Source organism: Panthera leo, chromosome B4 (assembly GCF_018350215.1).
Source record: "Panthera leo isolate Ple1 chromosome B4, P.leo_Ple1_pat1.1, whole genome shotgun sequence".
In the NCBI taxonomy this organism is placed as follows: domain Eukaryota; kingdom Metazoa; phylum Chordata; class Mammalia; order Carnivora; family Felidae; genus Panthera; species Panthera leo.
In genome coordinates, this window is record NC_056685.1 from 82,186,481 (window position 1) to 82,195,439 (window position 8,959).

The 8,959-nt window shown below is 42.0% G+C and overlaps 1 pseudogene; it reads right to left on the reverse strand.

Moving 5' to 3' along the window:
* Positions 1-5,527: 5,527 nt before the first annotated feature.
* Positions 5,528-6,095, reverse strand: LOC122225415 (annotated as a pseudogene).
* Positions 6,096-8,959: the final 2,864 nt, after the last annotated feature.

Sequence of the window (8,959 nt, forward strand, 5' to 3'; positions counted from 1 at the left end):
AGATCAACATACAACTTGCTCCTTCTTGGAGCATCTGGGTGGTTCAGTCAGTTGAGCATCTGACTCTTGATTTCAGCTCAGGTCATGGTCCCAGGGTCATAGGATCAAACCCCCCATCAGACTCCATGCTGAGCACTAAGCATGGAGCCTGCTTGAGATTCTCTCTCTCTCTCTTTCTCTCTCTCTCCCTCTGCCCCTCTCCCCCGGGGCGCTCTATCTCTCTCTAAAATAAAAAGAAGCTTTAAATTTTTTAAAAACTGGCTCCTTCTCATTCAAGGCTTGGTGCAAACATCATCTCAGAGAATCTCCTTCTGACCATTCTGACTAAAGGAACCCCTCCCCACACACACCAGTGATCACTTCCCAATACCTTGTTTTGTTTTCATCATGCCACTTCCTACTGAAGTTATTTCTTGAATTATCCATTAAATGTCTACCCTCCCTAGAATATAGACTCCTTGAGGGTAGAGGCCTTGTCTTTCATTTTACTGCTGTTTCCTCAGCATTTAGAACAGGGCATGGTACTGAATGAATGAATCAATGAATGTATGAAGTCACGTAGGAAGGTCTTGGGTGGGGGGCTGTTGTATTACTTACTATGGTTGCTGTAACAAATTACCACAGACTCAGTGGCTTAACACAACACAGATTTATTATCTTACACTTCTAGACATCAAAAGTCTGAAATGGGTCTTGCAAGGCCAAGATCAAGATACTAGCAGAACTGAATTCTTTCTGGAGACTCTAGGAGAGAATCCGTTTCCTTCTCTTTTCCAGCCTCTAGAGGCTATCTGCATTCCTTGGCTTCGGGCCTCTTCCTTCATCTTCAAAGTCAGCAACATAACACCTTCAAATTCCCCCTGACAGTCATGCCTCCCTCTTCTAAGAACTGTTGTAATTTCACTGGGCCAACCCAGATAATGCAGGAAAATTTCCCCTTCTCAAGATTCTTAACTTACTTGCATCTGCAAAGTTCCTTTTGTCATGTAAGTAACATATTCACAGGTTTCACAGATTAGGATTTGGACATTCTTAGGAGCCATTAATCCACCTACATCAGCCATGAACCCCTGCCCTGGAATCTATCTTCGTTATCCTAACTCAAGCACTACATCCACCCTGAAACCTTGTCAGACCCTGTCCCCTGCAGAAACAGATAACCAGGCCTCCGTTTGTGCCTGCGTGGTGCTGTACTCCGAAACAACACTTACTGTACTTCATAGAGATCAACGAATCTATGTACCTGCCTGCCCTTTCATTAGGCCATGAGCCTTTTGGGGCAGAATGTAATGTTGTTCATCTTCACATCTTCAACACCTAAAACCCTGATTAATTAATTGATTCATTCCAAAAATATTTATTGAAGACCTCGTATGCTCAAGGTACTGGGCATATAATGCTAAACAAGCATAGACACGGTCTCTGCCCTCAAAGAGCTTGCAATCTCCCTGGAAAGAGAAGTAATTAAACCATCAATAACCATAAAAGGAGACCAATGATAGAGTAGGTGCAATGGGAGAACACAGAAGAAGCATCCACTCTTATTTGGAGGTGTCAGAGTGGCCTTCTGAGAGTAACATCCTGGTTCGTGCCCAAAATGAGAAGGAACTAGCCATAAGTGAAATCTGAGAGAGTAAGTGGCAGCCCCCATAACCACCACTAAGGCAGCACCACTGCCACCATTGGGCCGCCCACACCAGATGGTCCACCCCAGTGAGCAGTTGCCCCCGAAAGTAGCCATACTCAAGTGATGCATTAGAAATGAGTGCTCCTGAGGGGCACCGAGATGGCTCAGTCGGTTAAACGTTGGACTCTTGATTTCAGCTCAGGTCATAATTTCACAGTTCGTGAGTTCAAGCCCCATGTTGGGCACGCAGAGCCTGATTGAGATTCTCTCTCTCCCTCTCTCTCTGCTCCCCCCCCCACTCATGCTTGCTACCTCCCTCTCCCTCTCAAAATAAATAAATAAACATTAAAAAACTATTAAAAAAAAAAGAAATGAGTGCTCCAAAGGAAACTTTGGGGGTCATAGATATGTTCATTATCTTGATTGTAATGATAGTTTTATTTTTTTTAATGTTATTTATTTATTTTTATTTATTTTTATTTTTTTTACCGTTTATTCATTTTTGAGACAGAGAGAGACAGAGCATGAACGGGGGAGGGTCAGAGAGAGGGAGACACAGAATCTGAAACAGGCTCCAGGCTCTGAGCGGTCAGCACAGAGCCCGACGCAGGGCTCAAACAGACCTCGAGATCATGACCTGAGCCAAAGTCGGCCGCTTAACCGACTGAGCCACCCAGGCGCCCCTGTAATGATAGTTTTAAATACATATGTCAGAGCTTATCAACTTATACACTTGCAATTTATTGTATGTCAGTTATACCTCAATAAAGCTTTTAAATATTATAATGAACCAGGGTGTCTGGGCCAAGTGTCCAACTCTTGATTTCAGCTCAGCTCATGATCCCAGGATTGTAGGATCGAGCCCTATGTCTGGCTCCTGCTTGGGATTCCTGGCCTGCTTGGAATTCTCTTCTTTATTATTATTATTTATTTTTTCTAGTAATCTGCACCCAACGTGGAGCTGAAACTCAGAACCCCAAGTTCAATAGTTGCTTGCTCTTCCTACTGACACAGCCAGACGCCCCAGCACGGGCCCTGCTAAGTGACTGCATGATTGCACAGATTGCCAGCCTGTAAAGCCAGCCCTGCATTACAGGGCAAATGGCATGTTCATCTTCCATATGAATTCCACATCAACTCAAGTCATAGAAGATTTACAGAAATGGTGAGCCCTGACTGTCTTTTAATCCCTAATGGGACAGTTTTCTTTCTTTTCAAAATTTCACCTGGTATTTTGCTCTGGCCAAAATAATGACCAAATTGGAGATGATTCCAGCATTGAAAAAAAAAAAACAATGAAACAAACTTATTGTATCAAAAGCCTCCTTAGGGCGCCTGGGTGGCTCAGTCAGTGAAGTGTCTGACTCTTGATCTTGGCTCAGGTCATGATCTCACAGGTTTGTGAGTTTAAGTCCCTTGGCAGACTCTGTGCTGACAGCAGAGAGCCTGCTTGGAATTCTTTCCCTCTCTCTCTACCCTTACCCCACTTGTGCGTGCATGCATGCGTGCTCTCTCTCTCTCAAAAATAAACATTAATAATAATAATAATAATAATAATAATAATGTCTCCAGCCAACCAAACCCTGTGCCTCATGTAAGCTTCTTCATGTCAGAGAGAAGGGCCTGGTTATAGGATCAGGGCAGCTTCTTGGGAAAGTGTCTCCAACCATGATGACCCCATGTACCAGGACTGGTGTGTACCATCCGGCCACATCTTGGCAGGTGGTCATGGATTCTGGGCAGAACGGGCGGGGGCTGTGCTCTGAAGCTCCAACCTGCTGCCCCTGAGAGCTGAATGTGGAGTCAGAGCTTTGTGGCATAAATTCAGTCTCCAGAACTTCCCAATCCAGGTGGTGGACCTCCACTCAGAGGCCAGGAGCTCAGCATTCTTGGACTTCTTTAAAAAAAAACAAACAAAAAAACATGGTTCTTAAAGGGCACAGAAATGAGAGAATTGGAATATTTCAGAGTTACTCATTTGCTTTAACCCATATTACACATGAAATAGTCTCAGAATGACTAGTAATACTACCTCCATCAATTATGATTGCTGAAAACCAATACTTTTTTCTTTTTTTTTTTGCAAATACTGTCCCCATTCTCTTCCCATTTCTTTTTGTTTTTATTTTTTTAATGTTTATTTTTGAGAGGGAGAGAGAGTGAGACAGAGCATGAGTGGGGGAGGGGCAGAGAAAGAGGGAGACACAGAATCTAAAACAGGCTCCAGGCTCCAAGCTGTCAGCACAGAGCCTGATGTGGGGCTCGAATCCACCAACCATGAGATCATGACCTGAGCTGAAGTTGGACGCTTAACCAACTAAGCCACCCAGGAGCCCCTATTTCTTTATGGTTATAATATCTACACTGTTAGATCATATGGCCTTTATATACTATACTTTCTCTTTGAACCTTCATTTAGTCTCAGTTCTATAAGTAATTAATAAGTCATTAATAATGTTTACTTAGAGCCCATATGTTGTTTTCTCTCCAGACAGTTTGGTTGTCTGAAGTGCGTTCTCCAGTGGGCTTCTTAGGGAGGACTCATGGGAACAATGTTCCCTGAGTTCCTGCATATTGATAATAATTTGTCTGTGTCCATTATAGTTGAAGTTTAGTTTGCTTTAGCTCACATGTCCGTGTCTTAAATATTTAAAATACATTAACTTCCTTTTCTTCTTGCATAAAACATTGCTGTCAAAACATCTGACAAGTATCTAATTTGACCCTTATGAGTCTATGCTCTTTTTGTCTGGTCAAAGGATTTTTTTTCTTTAAAGTCTTTAAATTTACTAGAATATGTGTTGGTGTTAGTCATTGTAGGTCAATATTTTTAGGTGCCTTCTATATTCTTTTTTTTTTTCTTGTCAAATGATTATACTTGAGTCAACAACTGAAATATAATTAAAAATATTTTTTTTAAGATTTCATTTTTTTGTTTTGTTTTTGTTTTTGTTTTTATTGTTTATTTACTTATTTTGAGAGAATGAGAGAGAGAGAGAGAGAGAGAGCGTGCAGGAGGGGCAGAGAGGGAGAGAGAATCCCAAGCAAGCACTGAGAGCACAGAGCCCGATGATCTGAAATCAGGAGTTGGACACCCAACCGACTGAGTCACACAGGTGCACCTAAATATTTTATTTATTTATTTTTAAGTTTACTTATTTATTTTGAGAGAGAGAACAGGTAAGGGGCAGAGAGAGTTTCCCAAGTAGGTTCCAAGCTTAGCACAAGCCTGACACAGCTCTTGATCCCACGACCATAAAATAATGATCTGAGCAGATATCAAGAGTCAGACACTTGGGCGCCTGGGTGGCTCAGTCTGCTAAGCATCTGACTTGGGCGTCTGGGTGGCTCAGTCAGTTAAGCATCTGACTTTGGCTCAGGTCATGATCTCATGGTTCGTGAGTTCAGACTTGCTTTGGGTGAGCTTGAGCCCCACTTCAATGAGCTTGCTTCTCTCTCTGTCTCTGCCCCTTGTGGAATTCTCTCTCTCTCCTCACTCACTTGCGTCCTCTCTCTCTGAAAGAAAGAATCCACTCAAAAAAAAAAAAAAAAAAAAATCAGACACTAAATTGACTGAGCCACCAGGCGCCTCTAAAGATTTTATTTTTTAAGTGATCCCTACACCAGATGTGGTGCTCGAACTCACAACCCCGAGACCAAGAGTTGCACGCTCTACCAACTGAGCCAGCCAGATGCCTCTGAAGTATAATTTCATTCAACAGGAAATCCCTCCCTTGGAGGGAAAATGGGAAAAAAACCTGAAAGCCAAACATTTTTTCCAAGGCAGAGCACTGACATTTCCAGATTGACAGCAGAATACATTTATTTCCCTGAAACAAAACCATGAGTGCAAAGTTTGCCTTTGAAACGGTTTCCCACTTCGTCTCCATTTTTCAAGGCTCAGGAAACGATGCTTGTGGCCTTCTTCAGGGCTAGTTTAACCAGTGATGATGTCGGATGGCAGCCTCCAAATATAGGAAAATGCTTCAATGGTGCTTTATCTGGGGGGTCAGAGTAGTTGGCAAGAAGACCTGAACCATCAGAATAGCTTAGCTGGTTTAAAGGATGGAGGAGCATCAATCAATACTGAAGTAGTTAGGATCCTTCAGTTGCCACAGCAATGCCCTTTCAGAAGCGAGAATTTGTTTCAGGTTCTTCCAGGTTCTGTTCTTGCCAGCTACCGCGCCGCCATGGCCAGAGTGCACACAGAGTTTGGATCCTTAAATGGCAATAGCTTGGCAGCTTTTTCCATAGATCCTGTACTGAAATCAGAGGGCACCACTTTATTTTCACTCACAGCTTCCCTGCTAATACCCCACCTAAAGCTAGAGGCAGACACTTTCTTTCTTCTTCCTGGCATTGTAACCCCCGAGCTGCTGCCCTTGGAAGGACTGGCTGGCCTCTTCCTGCTGTTTTGGGCTATTCCCAGAGTGGAAATCGTGGCCACAATTGGAATTTAAGCCTCCATTCTTACCCTCTCTATGTTCTTTTATTTATTTATTTTTAATTTTATTTATTTATTTTTTAAATTTACATCCAAATTAGCTAGCATATAGTGCAACAATGATTTCAGGAGTAGACTCCTTAGTGCCCCTTACCCATTTAGCCCATCCCCCTTCCCACAACCCCTCCTGTTGTAACCCTCAGTCTGTTCTCCATATTTATGAGTCTCTTCTGTTTTGTCCCCCTCCCTGCTTTTATATTATTTTTGTTTCCCTTCCCTTACGTTCATCTGTTTTGTCTCTTAAAGTCCTCATATGAGTGAAATCATATGATTTTTGTCTTTCTCTGACTGACTAATTTCACTTAGCATAATACCCTCCAGTTCCATCCACATAGTTGCAAATGGAAAGATTTCATTCTTTTTGATTGCCGAATAATACTCCATTGTGTATATATACCACATCTTCTTTATTCATTCATCCATTGATGGACATTTGGGCTCTTTCCATACTTTGGCTATTGTTGCTAGTGCTGCTATAAACATGGGGGTGCATGTGTCCCTTCAAAACAGCACACTTGTATCCCTTGGATAAATACCTAGTGGTGCAATTGCTGGGTGGTAGGGTAGTTCTATTTTTAGTTTTTTGAGGAACCTCCATACTGTTTTCCAGAGTGGCTGCACCAGCTTGCATTCTCACCTCTCTATGTTCTTTTAATATGTAGTTTTGAAAAAATAAATTTTTTTAATGTTTTTATTTATTTTTGGGGGAGAGAGACAGTGAGCTGGAGAGGGGCAGAGAGAAAGAGGGAAACACAGAATCTGAAGCAAGCTCCAGGCTCTGAGCTGTCAGCACAGAGCCTGACGTGGAGCTTGAACTGGTGAATCACGAGATCATGACCTGGGCCAAAGTTGAATACTCAACTGACTGAGCCACCCAGGTGCTCCTAGTTTTGAAAATTTTTTGAATTTTTTAAATAAATTTTTAAAAATTAAGTTTATTTTGAGAGAGAGAGAGAGAGAAAGCGCGCGCGCACAAGTGGGGGAGGGGTAGAGAGAAGCAGAGACAATCCCAAGCAGGCTCTGCACCATCAGCCCAAAGCCTGATGTGGGGCTCCAACCTACGAACCACAAGACCATGACCCAAGCCAAGATCAATAGTCAGATGCTTAACCGACTATACCACCCAGACACCCCTAAATTTTTATTTTATTTTATTTATTTTGAGAAAGAGAGAGAGGCGGGGAGGGGCAGAGAGAGAGGGAGAGAGAGAGAATCCCAAGCAGCCCCTGCAGTGTCAACACTGTCAGCATAGAGCCCGTCTCGGGGTTCAAACCCACACACCGTGAGATCATGACTGGAGCTGAAACCAAGAGTCAGACACCTAATGGATTGAGCCACCCAGGTGCCCCTAGTTTTGAAAATTTTAATTTCAGAAAAATCTTGAGTAGCTTTTGGGTTGCTTTTGTTTGGCATTTTTTTGTGTGCCTTTGCTTTGGTTTTCTTTTTCAGAGATTTCTATTAACCTATTAGTGGAGCTCTTGAAGATGCTCAAAGAAAGATGCCTAAGGGGATAAAAAGGTGAGCCAAGAATTTTGTATCTTCTATGTCTTTACTATTTGTCACTTTCTCTTGAACCATCTTTCTTCATTTTTTTTTTTTTTACTTTAAAATTGTTTCCTCTTCAATGTTTTTTTCTTTTAGGTAAACTCTACATCCAAAGTGGGGTTCAAGCTCATGACCCCAAGACCTGAGTCACATGCTCTACCAACTGAGCCAGACGGTGCCCCACATCTTTGATAATTTTAAGGCATTATTTATTGTGTTTATTTGCTCTAGTGTTCCTTATAGTTTCATCTTCATTTCTAAATGTTTTTTTCTTTTACTTCTAATTTTTCCTTGATTTCTCTCATTTCAAACCTTTTTTAGTTTTTTTAATATTCTGATTTGTGTTATTCTTTCATTTCTCATATCACTTTCTTGATGTCTTTTAGTTCATTTTGAAATAAAATATTATAATATTCTACTTTCTGAGCATATCTCTCTGGCATGCTTTCTTTTTGTAAAAACATTTTTCTGTTCTTCATTCTTTTTTCTTTTTTTTTTTTTAGTTTATTTTTTATTTATTTTGAGAGAGATAGAGAGCAAGTGGGGGAGGGGCAGAGAGCAAAGGGGGAGATAGAATCCCAAGCTGGCTCTGGGCTGTCAGCGCACAGCCTGATGTGGGGCTTGAACTCACGAAGTGTGAGATCATGATCTGAGCCAAAGTCAAGAGTTGGATGCTTAACCGACTGAGCCACCCAGGTGCCCCCCATTCTCTTTTTTCTTATAGTAATTTTGTAGAGCATTTATTTATTGTTTGTTTGTTGTACAGGATTTAATCTGACACTTCCTGTTGCTCATTTTTAGCTGAATTTAATTTTTCTGAAGGATTTGTTCAGGTAGCTTTCCTATTTTGACAGAGCTCCTGTTTCTGTTGTTTGGGGGTAATGTTAAAAAATACAGCTTGCTCTCAGGTTTCCTGACTTCATACCCCTACCCTGCCTTTATCTGGACCTTCTCTTCCTTTGTCTTTGCTGTCCCTATCCTGATCAAGTTTGATTTTTCTTTCAGCAGTTTCTCTTCAGTATGGGACCTATCCTGAAAGTGAGCCCTGAGGGGCCCTCGGGTGGCTCAGTCAGTTAAGCAGCCAATTTAGGCTCAGGTCATGATCTCACAGTTTATGAGTTCGAGCCCCACATTAGCCCCTCCCTCTGTGCTGATAGCTCGGAGCCTGGAGCCTGCTTCGGATTCTGTCTCCCTCTCTCTCTGCCCCTCCCCTGTTTGCGCTTTGTCTCTCTCTCTCTCTCTCTCTCTCTCTCTCTCTCTCTCTCTCTCCCAAAAATAAATAA